General features: G+C 43.2%; 1 pseudogene; it reads left to right on the forward strand.

The window, feature by feature from the left end:
• The first annotated feature begins 1,345 nt into the window (after window positions 1-1,345).
• On the forward strand, window positions 1,346-10,233 carry LOC109216519 (annotated as a pseudogene).
• The last annotated feature ends 1,801 nt before the right edge of the window (window positions 10,234-12,034 follow it).

The raw sequence follows: 12,034 nt of genomic DNA on the forward strand, positions 1-12,034 counted from the left end.
TTGAGACAGTAACTCTATTTGATCTTATTTTTCCCATTCAGGTATGGATGAATTTGCTAGAGTTTGAGCATGAAAAATATCCCAGGACCATTCTAGTCAAGACCATTGCATGCACGAGCTGCTTGAGGAAACTTTTCATTTTTTAGTCTATCTTATGTTGTCTTTTAATTTTTAGTCTTGTACAGTAGTATTGAGTCTGTCAGTCTAGTTAAGATTGTTGAGTCTTTTGTTATAGTACTTCCTGTTTTGTATTTGAAAAACCAAAAAATTTCTTATAAATGAAAAATCCAAAAAGATTTTTATTTTTAGTTTATTTGTCCATTACTTTTCCCAGAACTACGCGTGATCTGATTCATGAGGGGCATGATACGTAGGCAACCTACATAGGGTTCGATTGAATTAATTTTTTTGAAAACAAAAAAAAAGAAAAAAAGGAAAAAAAAGAGGTGAAATTGTGGATGTGAGAAATGAGAGGAAAGAAAAGAGTGACAATTAAAAAGAAAAGAGGGGGAAAGAAATGAGAAACCAAGTAGTGTTAGAAAGGAAAATGAAGAGGGAAATAGGGCAAGAAGAGCAAAATTGGGATGATGCCAAATGACCTTGTGACCCTCGAAGCCATTCTAGAACCATTAATTGTTGCTAGGGGCATTGCACACAATGTGATATTTCTATCTGATAAATGCCCTAACGCTAACATGTTGGCTTTGTTTTGCTCCCCTTTGTTACTTTCATTGTTATCATAACAGAGGGTGGTTAGTTTGTGGCACTTTGGCTATTCGTCCATACAACACAAGGTCGAAAGAGCAAGGTAGACATGGTTAGTAAAGACTTGGACACTGGAGTTGTAGACCCACCAAGGGAGATTGTAGAATCGGAATCGGAACTGAAAGAGGAGGTCATAAGGTTGAAACAAAAGATGGCAGAAATGCATCAGTCTTGGGTCAGGGGGCACCCTCCACCTTCATTCCCCACTAACTACACTGAAAACCCTGCAACTATCCCGCCACTATCACAAGCCCAGGTTCCCACTTTCGTCGACCTTTCCCCTCAACATGCACCGGGCTTTACCCCTTACCACAATCACCCTGGCACTTCCTCCCAAATTTTTCATGCTCCACCAGCCAAAACAACCTCATACCCTGCTCCGACATCTGCTCCTATTTTTGTAGACCCTCCACAAGCTACCCTCTACCGATCCTCTAGTGAGCCCGCATTCCCCACTCCAGATACCCATTACTATGCACCGGAGCCCACCTTCAAAGTCCCAGATCCTTACTCTTACACTCCCTAATTTGAGCCTCATGTTGAAACTGACAAACCACCCAAGAACACAGAACAAGAAGAGATGTTTAGGAAGGTACAGAGTCTGGAGCAATCATTGAGAAATATGCAAGGGTTGGGAAACCAGGTGAGTGTGGCCTATAAGGATTTGTGTTTGTTCCCCGATGTCCAACTGCCTGTTGGGTTCAAGATGCCTAAGTTTGACTTGTATGACGGACATGGAGACCCTGTAGCTCATCTGAGGGGTTATTGCAGCAAAATGAGAGGTGCTGGGGGAAAAGACGAATTGCTAATGGCATACTTCAGCCAAAGTCTGAGTGGGGCAGCTTTAGAATGGTACACCCGCCAGGACGTTAGCAGGTGGTACACCTGGGATGATATGGCTCAGGCCTTTGCCCGGCACTTTCAGTACAATATAGACATTGTTCCAGACCGCTTATCTCTGACCAAGGTGGAAAAGAAACCCAGCGAAAGCTTTAGAGAATATGGGTTCCGATGGAGGGAGCAAGCTGCACGAGTCAGTCCTCCGATGGAAGAAGACGAGATGGTTAAATACTTTCTTCAAGCCCTAGAGCCCACTTACTATGGCCACTTGATCTCAGCCATTGGTAAGTCATTCAATGATGTGGTGAAGATGGGAGAAATGGTGGAAGAGGGCCTCAAGTCGAGTAAGATCATGAGCTATTCTGCTATAAAATCAACCACCCAAGCAATCCAAAGTGGTACCGGAAGTTTGCTAGGCAAGAAGAAGAAGGAAGATGTCGCTATGGTTGTCTCCAGATCATGGAATGGCCCGAGGGGTTCACCTCATCAATACACCCATCCTCGACCCCGACCTCAACCTACACTCAAGCTCCATATAATCCACCTCAACATTACTTTTCCCCGCAAAACCCCCAATACTCAGCCAGGCCATCCCAATACCTTGTTCACCATGCACAGTCATATGCTCAACCCCCTCTTTACCCGCAATGGCGTGCTCCAGCTCCGCAGAATATCTATCCAGCTCCACAAAATACCTACCCACCTCCACAACCCTACCAAAACCCCACCAGTTCAAACTTTCAACCAAGGCCGGAGTATAGAAGAGAGAGGCAGCAGCGAAAACAAACTTTTACCCCGCTTGGAGAGTCCTATGCTAGCTTGTTTCAAAGGTTGAGGCAGTTGGACGTCTTGAGGCCGATTGAATCAAAGATACCAAATCCCCCTCCAAAGAACCTCGATTATTCCCTAAGATGTGCCTATTGTTCTGATGCTCCAGGGCATGACATAGAAAAGTGTTGGCATTTGAAACGGGCAATCCAGGAGCTCATTGATACAAACCAAATTGTAGTCCAAAGCCCTGACGCGCCAAACATCAACCAAAACCCTTTGCCAGCCCATGAAGAAACACATATGATTGAAATAGTTCACAAGGATGGGAAGCCCAAGAGGTCTTCTAAGTCCGTCATGATGATTCGGGACAGTGAAAGCAATTTGGTTAAAGCTCTAGACTCTACCAAAGCAACACCCCTGACAGTTGAAGAGGCGACAGAAAAGCCAAGATCGCGCAATTTGAAATCACCGGTGTTGGTCGTGAAAGGGATGTCAAAAGATATTGGGGCAAGTCCAGAAAGCTCAAAAGTGGTAGTGCCAGGGATTCCAAGTAAGCCTGTCATAGTTGTGAAGGAGGCTCCTATTACCCCTATCATCATTAAACCAGTAACCCAGCTGCCAGTGATGGATGCCAAGGCTGTTCCGTGGAATTATAAACAAGTGATAGTAACATACAAAGGAAGAGAAATAGAGGAAGAAGTTAATGAAACTGGAGGATTGACTCGTTCTGGGAGATGTTTCGCCCCAGAAGAATTAAGGAAAGTCAAGCCATTCAAGGATAGCCAAATGCCAGTAAAGAAATCGGTCACCGAGGAAGAGGCTGAGGAGTTCCTGAAAAAGATGAAAGTGCAGGATTATTCCATTGTGGAGCAGTTAAGGAAAACACCAGCTCAGATTTCTCTTTTGTCTTTGCTGATACATTCAGATGAACATTGCAGGGTCTTGATGAAGATTTTGAATGAGGCCCATGTTCCTGATAAGATCACGGTGAATCACTTGGAAAAGATAGCTAGCAAGATCTTTGAAGTCAACAGGATCACTTTCTCAGATGATGAACTTCCTATGGAGGGTACAGAACACAACCGAGCTCTTTATCTCACGGTGAAGTGCGAAGATTCTGTTGTCTCAAGGGTTTTGGTTGATAATGGCTCTAGTGCGAATATTTGTCCCCTGTCTACTCTACAAAAACTGAAGATTGGCACCGAAAGAATCCATTTGAACAGTGTGTGTGTTCGAGGCTTTGATGGGGGAGGTAAAGATTCTGTCGGAGATATAATGCTCGAATTGTCGATAGGGCCAGTTGAGTTTACCATGGAGTTCCAAGTGTTAGATGTGGCTGTCTCCTACAATCTATTGTTGGGCAGGCCCTAGATACATGCTGCTAAGGCAGTCCCGTCTTCTCTGCACCAAATGGTGAAGTTCGAATGGGACAGGAAGGAAATAGTTGTGCACGGTGATGAGGACTTGTCAACTTGTAATGACACAATTGTTCCGTTTATCGAAGCTGAAGATGATAAAGGACCTTGGGTCTATCAAACTTTTGAAACAGTGTCTGTTGAGAAGATCACTGAAGGAGAATGCATTCCGGGTCCTAAGCTATCCTCCGCGTCCGTCATGGTTGCGAATGAAATGTTGAAGAATGGTTTTGTGCCGGGCAAGGGTCTGGGCTCATCTCTACAAGGTATTGTGCATCCGGTGCGCCCCAGTGGGAATCCTGGTACGTTTGGTTTGGGATTCACGCCCACAGAGAAGGGCGTGAAAAGGGTTAAAAATCTGAAACAGAAGGCATGGTCGCTCCCCAAGCCTGTCCCGCACATCTCTAAATCTTTTGTCAAACCAGGGGCCGAAAAACCTCCAACCTCCTCAATCCCAAAATCTATGGTCGATGTTGATGAAGAGCTGATCAAGAGGTTCCAAAGTCTGTTCGATGAGGTCAATATGGTAGAAGCTGGTGAAGGCTCTAGTAAAGCCGATGTGCAGCTCGTTGGCCCAAACGTGAAGCTTAGCAATTGGGAAGCTACNACCCCAAATGAGGTTTTCACGACCTCAGAAGTACAAAGGGAGTAGGAATACAGGTGATGACCCTTTTGGGTCGTCACACCCACCCCCAATGACCACCAACGATCATATTGCACAAATAGCCGTTTTTTTTCAATTTACAAAACTAACCTTCTCTAACACTATAAATACCCCCCTCCCTCTTCTTCATTTCAATACTCAATACTCATTTCTCAATCTAAATTTCTCTCAATCTCTCAATCTCCAATTTTCAAGACTTCAAGTCTCAATCTCAATTTTCAAGTTAAAACATGCCTCGTTCGGAAAGAGTGCGCTTATTTGTTTCGCAATACTATGAAGTGCTTGAAGAAAATGAAGAAGGCCAAATATTAAAGTGCAAGAACTGTGGAAGAGTCTTAAATTTTCGTTCAGGGTGTACCACAGGCATTTTAAGGAGGCATATAAAGTATTGTGTTGAGGGTATTTATCTGCAAATTCGTCTTTAAGATTTTTCAATAATTTGTGTTATTTTAAAATTATTAGACGTATTTATGCTTCATGTTGTACTTTGTTATTAATTTATTATGCATGCCAATTTAGTTTTACTATTGATTTATTATTTTACATTTTCGTCAAACACTTTAATAATTAGATTTCTATATTATATATACCACATATATTTATATAGCCATGCATAAGAGCAATTTATATATATACATACACATATGGTTTACAAGAAATTGCCCTAAATAAAAAATTAAAAAAAAGCCCGGAAATAAAAAAAGCCCGTTAGGCCCGCTAAGCCCACGAGCCCGGCCCATTTAGCCCAGGACCATATGGGCTTAGGCCCGTCACGGGCTGGTCCTACCCGTTGAGCCCACGAAGCCCAGGACCGCGAAGCCCGGGACCGCCAGAGCCCGGGACCGCTAAGCCCAGGCCCGTTTAGCCCGGCCCGTTTAGCCCATTTAGGCCCGGGCCCGGGACCACATACAGCCTTAGTGCAGGATTATTCCATTGTGGAGCAGTTAAGGAAAACACCAGCTCAGATTTCTCTTTTGTCTTTGCTGATACATTCAGATGAACATTGCAGGGTCTTGATGAAGATTTTGAATGAGGCCCATGTTCTTGATAAGATCACGGTGAATCACTTGGAAAAGATAGCTAGCAAGATCTTTGAAGTCAACAGGATCACTTTCTCAGATGATGAACTTCCTATGGAGGGTACAGAACACAACCGAGCTCTTTATCTCACGGTGAAGTGCGAAGATTCTGTTGTCTCAAGGGTTTTGGTTGATAATGGCTCTAGTGCGAATATTTGTCCCCTGTCTACTCTACAAAAACTGAAGATTGGCACCAAAAGAACCCACTTGAACAGTGTGTGTGTTCGAGCTTTGATGGGGGAGGTAAAGATTCTGTCGGAGATATAATGCTCGAATTGTCGATAGGGCCTGTCGAGTTCACCATGGAATTCCAAGTGTTAGACGTGGTTGTCTCCTACAATCTGTTGTTGGGCAGGCCTTGGATACATGCTGCTAAGGTAGTCCCGTCTTCTCTGCACCAAATGGTGAAGTTCAAATGGGACAGGCAGGAAATAGTTGTGCACGGTGATGAAGACTTGTCAGCTTGTAATGACACAATTGTTCCGTTTATCGAAGCTGAAGACGATAAGGGACCTTGGGTCTATCAGACTTTCGAAACAGTATCTGTTGAGAAGATCACTGAAGGAGAATGCATTCCGGGTCCTAAGCTATCCTCCGCGTCCGTCATGGTTGCGAATGAAATGTTGAAGAATGGTTTTGTGCCGGGCAAGGGTCTGGGCTCATCTCTACAAGGTATTGTGCATCCGGTGCGCCATAGTGGGAATCCTGGTACGTTTGGTTTGGGATTCACGCCCACAGAAAAGGGCGTGAAAAGGGTTAAAAATCTGAAACAGAAGGCATGGTCGCTCCCCAAGCCTGTCCCACACATCTCTAAGTCTTTTGTCAAGCCAGAGGCCGAAGAACCTCCAACCTCCTCAATCCCAAAACCTGTGGTCGATGTTGATTAAGAGCTGATCAAGAGGTTCCAAAGTCTGTTCGATGAAGTCAATATGGTAGAAGTTGGTGAAGGCTCCAGTAAAGCAGATGTCCAGCTCGTTGGCCCAAACGTGAAGCTTAGCAATTGGGAAGCTACTCCTCTCCCCACCAAGAAGGAGTTTTGGTAGTTTGCTTTGTTTTCCTTTCTGTTATCTGGGTTATTCCAGGGTTGTAATCCAGATTTTAGTATTTGCTTGTTTTGATGTTCAAACCCTTCTATCCTTTTATTTTTAATGAAATGCAATTTCCCGTTTTCCGTTATTCTTAATAGTGTTTTTATTTTGTTCTTTTTTCTTTTGTACAGTTCTTTTTATGCTGGTTGCAGTGACATGACATGCATGAAGAATTTTCAGCCGAGTCTTAAAAGCCAATCTAATTCTGAAATAACAATCCAAGAAGTAGAATATGATGAGGAAATAGAATATGATGAAGAAGCAGCATTTGAGGAAATCAGTAAAGAGCTAAAACAATTTGAAGAAAAACCAAAGCCTAATTTGAGTGAAACTGAAGCAATCAATTTAGGGGACCATGATGATGTTAGGGAAACCAAGATAAGTGTGCATTTAGAACCGCAAGTTAAGGAGGAAATAATCAAAACATTGTTTGAGTACAAAGATGTCTTTGCATGGTCATATGATGATATGCCGGGCCTGAGCACTGATCTGGTAGTTCATAAATTGCCTACTGATCCAGCATTCCCTCCTGTCAAGCAAAAGTTGCGAAAGTTCAAGACTGATATGAGTGTGAAAATCAAAGAAGAAATCACAAAGCAGCTTACTGCAAAGGTCATTCGGGTCACTCGATACCCCACTTGGTTAGCCAACGTTGTTCTAGTACCAAAGAAGGATGGTAAGACCAGGGTCTGTGTTGATTACCGTGATCTTAACAAAGCAAGCCCAAAGGATGATTTTCCATTGCCGAACATTCACATTCTGATCGATAATTGTGCCAAGCATGAGATTGGGTCTTTTGTGGATTGTTACGCTGGATATCACCAGATCTTGATGGATGAGGAAGATGCAGAAAAGATAGCATTCATCACGCCATGGGGAACATACTGTTATCGGGTAATGCCATTTGGTTTGAAGAATGCTGGGGCAACTTACATGAGGGCGATGACCACCATATTTCACGACATGATACATAGGGAGATCGAGGTTTATGTAGATGATGTGATCATAAAATCAATGAAGCAGTCTGACCATGTTAAGGACTTGAGGAAGTTTTTCCAAAGACTCCGCAGGTACAACCTCAAGCTCAATCCAGCGAAATGTGCATTTGGTGTCCCCTCTGGGAAACTGCTGGGATTCGTGGTTAGTAGACGCGGCATTGAGTTAGATCCGTCGAAGATCAAATCCATTCAAGAGTTACCGCCGCCAAAGAACAAAACAGAGGTGATGAGTTTACTTGGAAGGTTAAATTACATCAGCAGGTTCATTGCTCAGCTCACGACAACTTGTGAGCCCATCTTTAAGTTGTTGAAGAAGAATGCTGCAGTCAAGTGGACTGACGAGTGTCAAGAAGCATTTGATAAGATTAAGAGGTACCTGTCGAATCCACCTGTGCTGGTCCCACCAGAGCCTGGAAGACCTTTAATTCTCTATTTAACAGTCTTGGATAATTCTTTTGGCTGTGTATTGGGTCAACATGACATCACGGGAAAGAAAGAGCAGGCAATTTATTACCTCAGCAAGAAGTTCACATCTTACGAGGTGAAGTACACTCAACTTGAGAAGACTTGTTGTGCCTTAACTTGGGTAGCGCAGAAATTGAAACATTACTTGTCATCCTATACCACCTATCTCATCTCTCGGTTGGACCCGTTGAAGTATATTTTTCAGAGGCCCATGCCCACAGGGAAGCTCGCAATGTGGCGGATCTTGCTCACGGAATTCGACATTGTCTATGTGACCAGGACTGCAATGAAAGCACAAGAGTTGGCTGATCATTTAGCCGAGAATCCAGTAGATGAAGAATATGAACCTTTGAAGACATACTTCCCTGATGAAGAGGTAATGCATGTTGAGGAATTGGAGCAGGTCGAGAGGCCAGGATGGAGGCTTTTCTTTGATGGGGCTGCCAATACGAAAGGCGTCGGGATAGGAGCAGTATTTATTTCTGAGACAGGGGCAGCACTACCCTGTTACAGCTCAGCTTCGTTTCTATTGCACTAATAACATGGCTGAATATGAGGCATGTATCTTGGGTTTGAGGTTGGCTATAGACATGGGTGTCCAGGAAATCTTGGTCATGGGTGACTCGGATCATCTGGTGCACCAGATTCAAGGGGAATGGGAGACACGAGATTTGAAGCTCGTACCGTACCTGCAATGTTTGCATGATCTTTGTCAAAGGTTTCAGTCAATAGAGTTCAAGCATATTCCCAGGATTCATAATGAAGTTGCTGACGCCTTGGCTACTTTGGCTTCTATGTTGCATCATCCAGATAAGGCTTATGTGGATCCATTGCAGATTCAGGTCCGCGATCAGCATGCCTACTATAATATGGTGGGAGAAGAACTTGATGGTGAGCCGTGGTTCCATGATATCAAAGAATACCTTAGGATTGGAGTATATCTAGTACAGGCCACAGGGGATCAAAAGAGAGCGATTCGACGCTTGGCAAGCGGATTTTTCTTCAGTGGAGGAGTGTTGTACAAGAGGACTCCAGATTTAGGACTGTTGAGGTGCATAGATGCTAAAGAAGCTTCAACTATCATGGCCGAAGTACATTCTGGAGTTTGCGGGCCGCATATGAATGGGTATGTGTTGGCAAAGAAGATACTTCGAGCAGGATATTATTGGCTCACCATGGAACATGATTGTATCAGTTTTGTTCGCAAGTGTCATCAATGCCAGGTACATGGTAATTTGATTCATTCTCCCCCATCTGAGTTACACACAATGTCTGCACCCTGGCCCTTTGTTGCTTGGGGCATGGATGTTATTGGACCAATTGAGCCGGCAGCGTCAAACGAGCATAGCTTTATTTCTGGTGGCCATTGATTATTTTACCAAGTGGGTCGAAGCTGTAACTTTCAAGTCCGTGACCAAGAAGGCAGTGGTGGATTTTGTTCATTCAAACATCATTTGTCGATTCGGAATTCCCAAGGTGATCATCACAGACAATGCTGCTAATCTCAACAGTCATTTGTTGAAAGAGGTATGTCAACAGTTCAAGATCATGCACCGGAACTCCACTCCGTATCGCCCCAAGGCAAATAGAGCTGTTGAGGCCGCCAACAAGAACATAAAGAAGATACTTCGTAAGATGGTTCAAGGTTCTAGGCAGTGGCATGAAAAGTTGCCTTTTGCATTACTAGGTTACCGCACTACTATTCGCACTTCAGTAGGTGCGACTCCTTATCTGCTGGTATACGGAGCTGAGGCAGTTATACCTGCGGAAATTGAGATTCCATCCCTTCGGATCGTTGCAGAAGCTGAAAATGACGATAATGAGTGGGTCAAAACCCGGCTCGAGCAGTTGAGTTTGATTGATGAGAAAAGATTGGCTGCAGTATGTCATGGTCAATTGTATCAGAAGAGAATGGCAAGAGCATACCACAAAAAGGTGCGTCCCCGAAAATTCGAAGTGGGCCAGATGGTATTGAAGCGCATTCTTCCTCATCAGGCGGAAGCTAAAGGCAAGTTCGCCCCAAACTGGCAGGGGCCGTTCGTTGTGACAAAAGTGCTGCCCAATGGTGCTTTGTATTTAACAGACATAGAAGGCAAATGTGTAGATATGGCTATCAATTCTGATGCGGTTAAGAGGTACTATGTATGATTTCTTTGCTTACCTTCAGTTGTATTGTGTACCTGTCATGTTCAAAGTTGAAATGACGAAGGCATTTTGTTCCGCTACCCAAGCACTTTCATCCTTTGCTACCCCTTTTGAGCCTTATTTATTTTCCTTCATACCCCTCTTTTGGAATCAGTAGCAGAAGTAGAAAATGAAAAATGATGATGAATGAGTGAAAATGAGAAAAATGAAAGAAAAAAGAAGAAGAGAAAAAAAAAGAGAGAAAAAAAAAAGAAGAAAAAAAAGAGAAAAGAAAAGAAAAAGAAAAAGAAAGAAGAAAAAAAAAGAAAGAAGAAAAAAAAAGAAAAAAAAACTTTGTTTTTTTGAACTACGTTCGACCTGATTCTTGACACCTCAAGATACGTAGGCAGCCTTACGGTTCGGTCGCACCAAATAAATTATTTCATAATCCCCCAAAGTCGAGAGTGGGGCAAATTTTCTTAGAAATTCCATCAAAAAAAATCCCCAAACTCCAAGAAATTGGGGCAGAAGTTTTGGTTTTGAAAAGATCCGATTCCAAAAGTTGTAATTTTGACTCCCTTCGTCTTGAGTTAGTTTAAGCCTTCATGCCACCCTTTCTTTCTAACCCCGTCCCAAAAGCCTACATTACGGTCCAAAGAAAGACCTTCCGATCGATCTTTGAGGATGCCAGGTCAAGCGAGATAGAGGTACGATTTACACCATGGGTAACACTTTGTTCATGGGCGCAAGAGAGAAAATTTGAAATGAGAGAGTCTTATTGGTGAAAACCCTCACGGGCACCGTAAGACGATGGTGAGTTGAGAGAAAATTTAAAATGAGAGAGTCTTATTGGTGAAAACCCTCACGGGCACCGTAAGGCGATGGTGAGTTGAGAGATGGACAAATGAGAGAGGCTTGTTGGTGAAAACCCTTCTGGGCACTACAAGTCGAATGAGGCTCATATGAAGACATGACATGAACTGAAAATATGATTGGTTGGACGGATTAGGCTGATTAGTCCGAAATGCATGTCATGATCATTGGAGCCGGCGGATTCCCTCAGATAAGTCTTCTTTTTCTCATTCTTCTTCATATAGTCATCTGTGTTCAAAATTTTCCTCTGTTCCTTTTGTCAAAAATCATTTCACTTTGCTCCTTGAGTCTATCCTTATGAGTCTTTTTCGAGTTAGCCCTTGTTGAGCAAGCAGGAAAGGATTTCAAAGCATACTACCAGCTTCTCAATTGCACAAAGCAGAGTTCGGCCAGGCACATCACAATTGACATGATTCAGAATAAGTAGTATGGTGATAAGTGAGGTTCAGGCAGTCAAGTGAATCTTGAATTTTAAGAAAATACAAGGATTCAGCAACTCTCAAAATGAAAACACAATGAAACAAGTGAATGTGAGAGATTCAGGTCACGCAGAGGTTTTGTGATCGAGTTCCAATCAAAAGGTCAAACAACTCCTTGCTAGCCCGAAGCAGCTAATCAGAATGAAGCATGGCAGTGGTAGAAGCAGACACTCAGCAAGGATGCCACAAACTAACCACCACATTTTCAAACTAACAAGATTTTATTTGTCTGAAACAGGGGCAAGAATATTTGATAATCTACAGGAACCTCACTTGGAAAAGGCATGGTTCAGGGGCAAGGATTTCTGTTCAGGACCCTCCAGGATGAGAGCATGGCTCAGATAAGTTCATTAAAATTTTCAGGACCCTCCCGGATAATAGGATTTAATTTCAAAAGAGTTCTCAGGACCCTCCTGGATAATGGGATTTGATTTAAACTTTTTTAGGACCCTCCTGGATAATGGGATTTAGTT

Source organism: Nicotiana attenuata, unplaced genomic scaffold (genome assembly GCF_001879085.1).
Source record: "Nicotiana attenuata strain UT unplaced genomic scaffold, NIATTr2, whole genome shotgun sequence".
Taxonomy (NCBI): Eukaryota; Viridiplantae; Streptophyta; class Magnoliopsida; order Solanales; family Solanaceae; genus Nicotiana; species Nicotiana attenuata.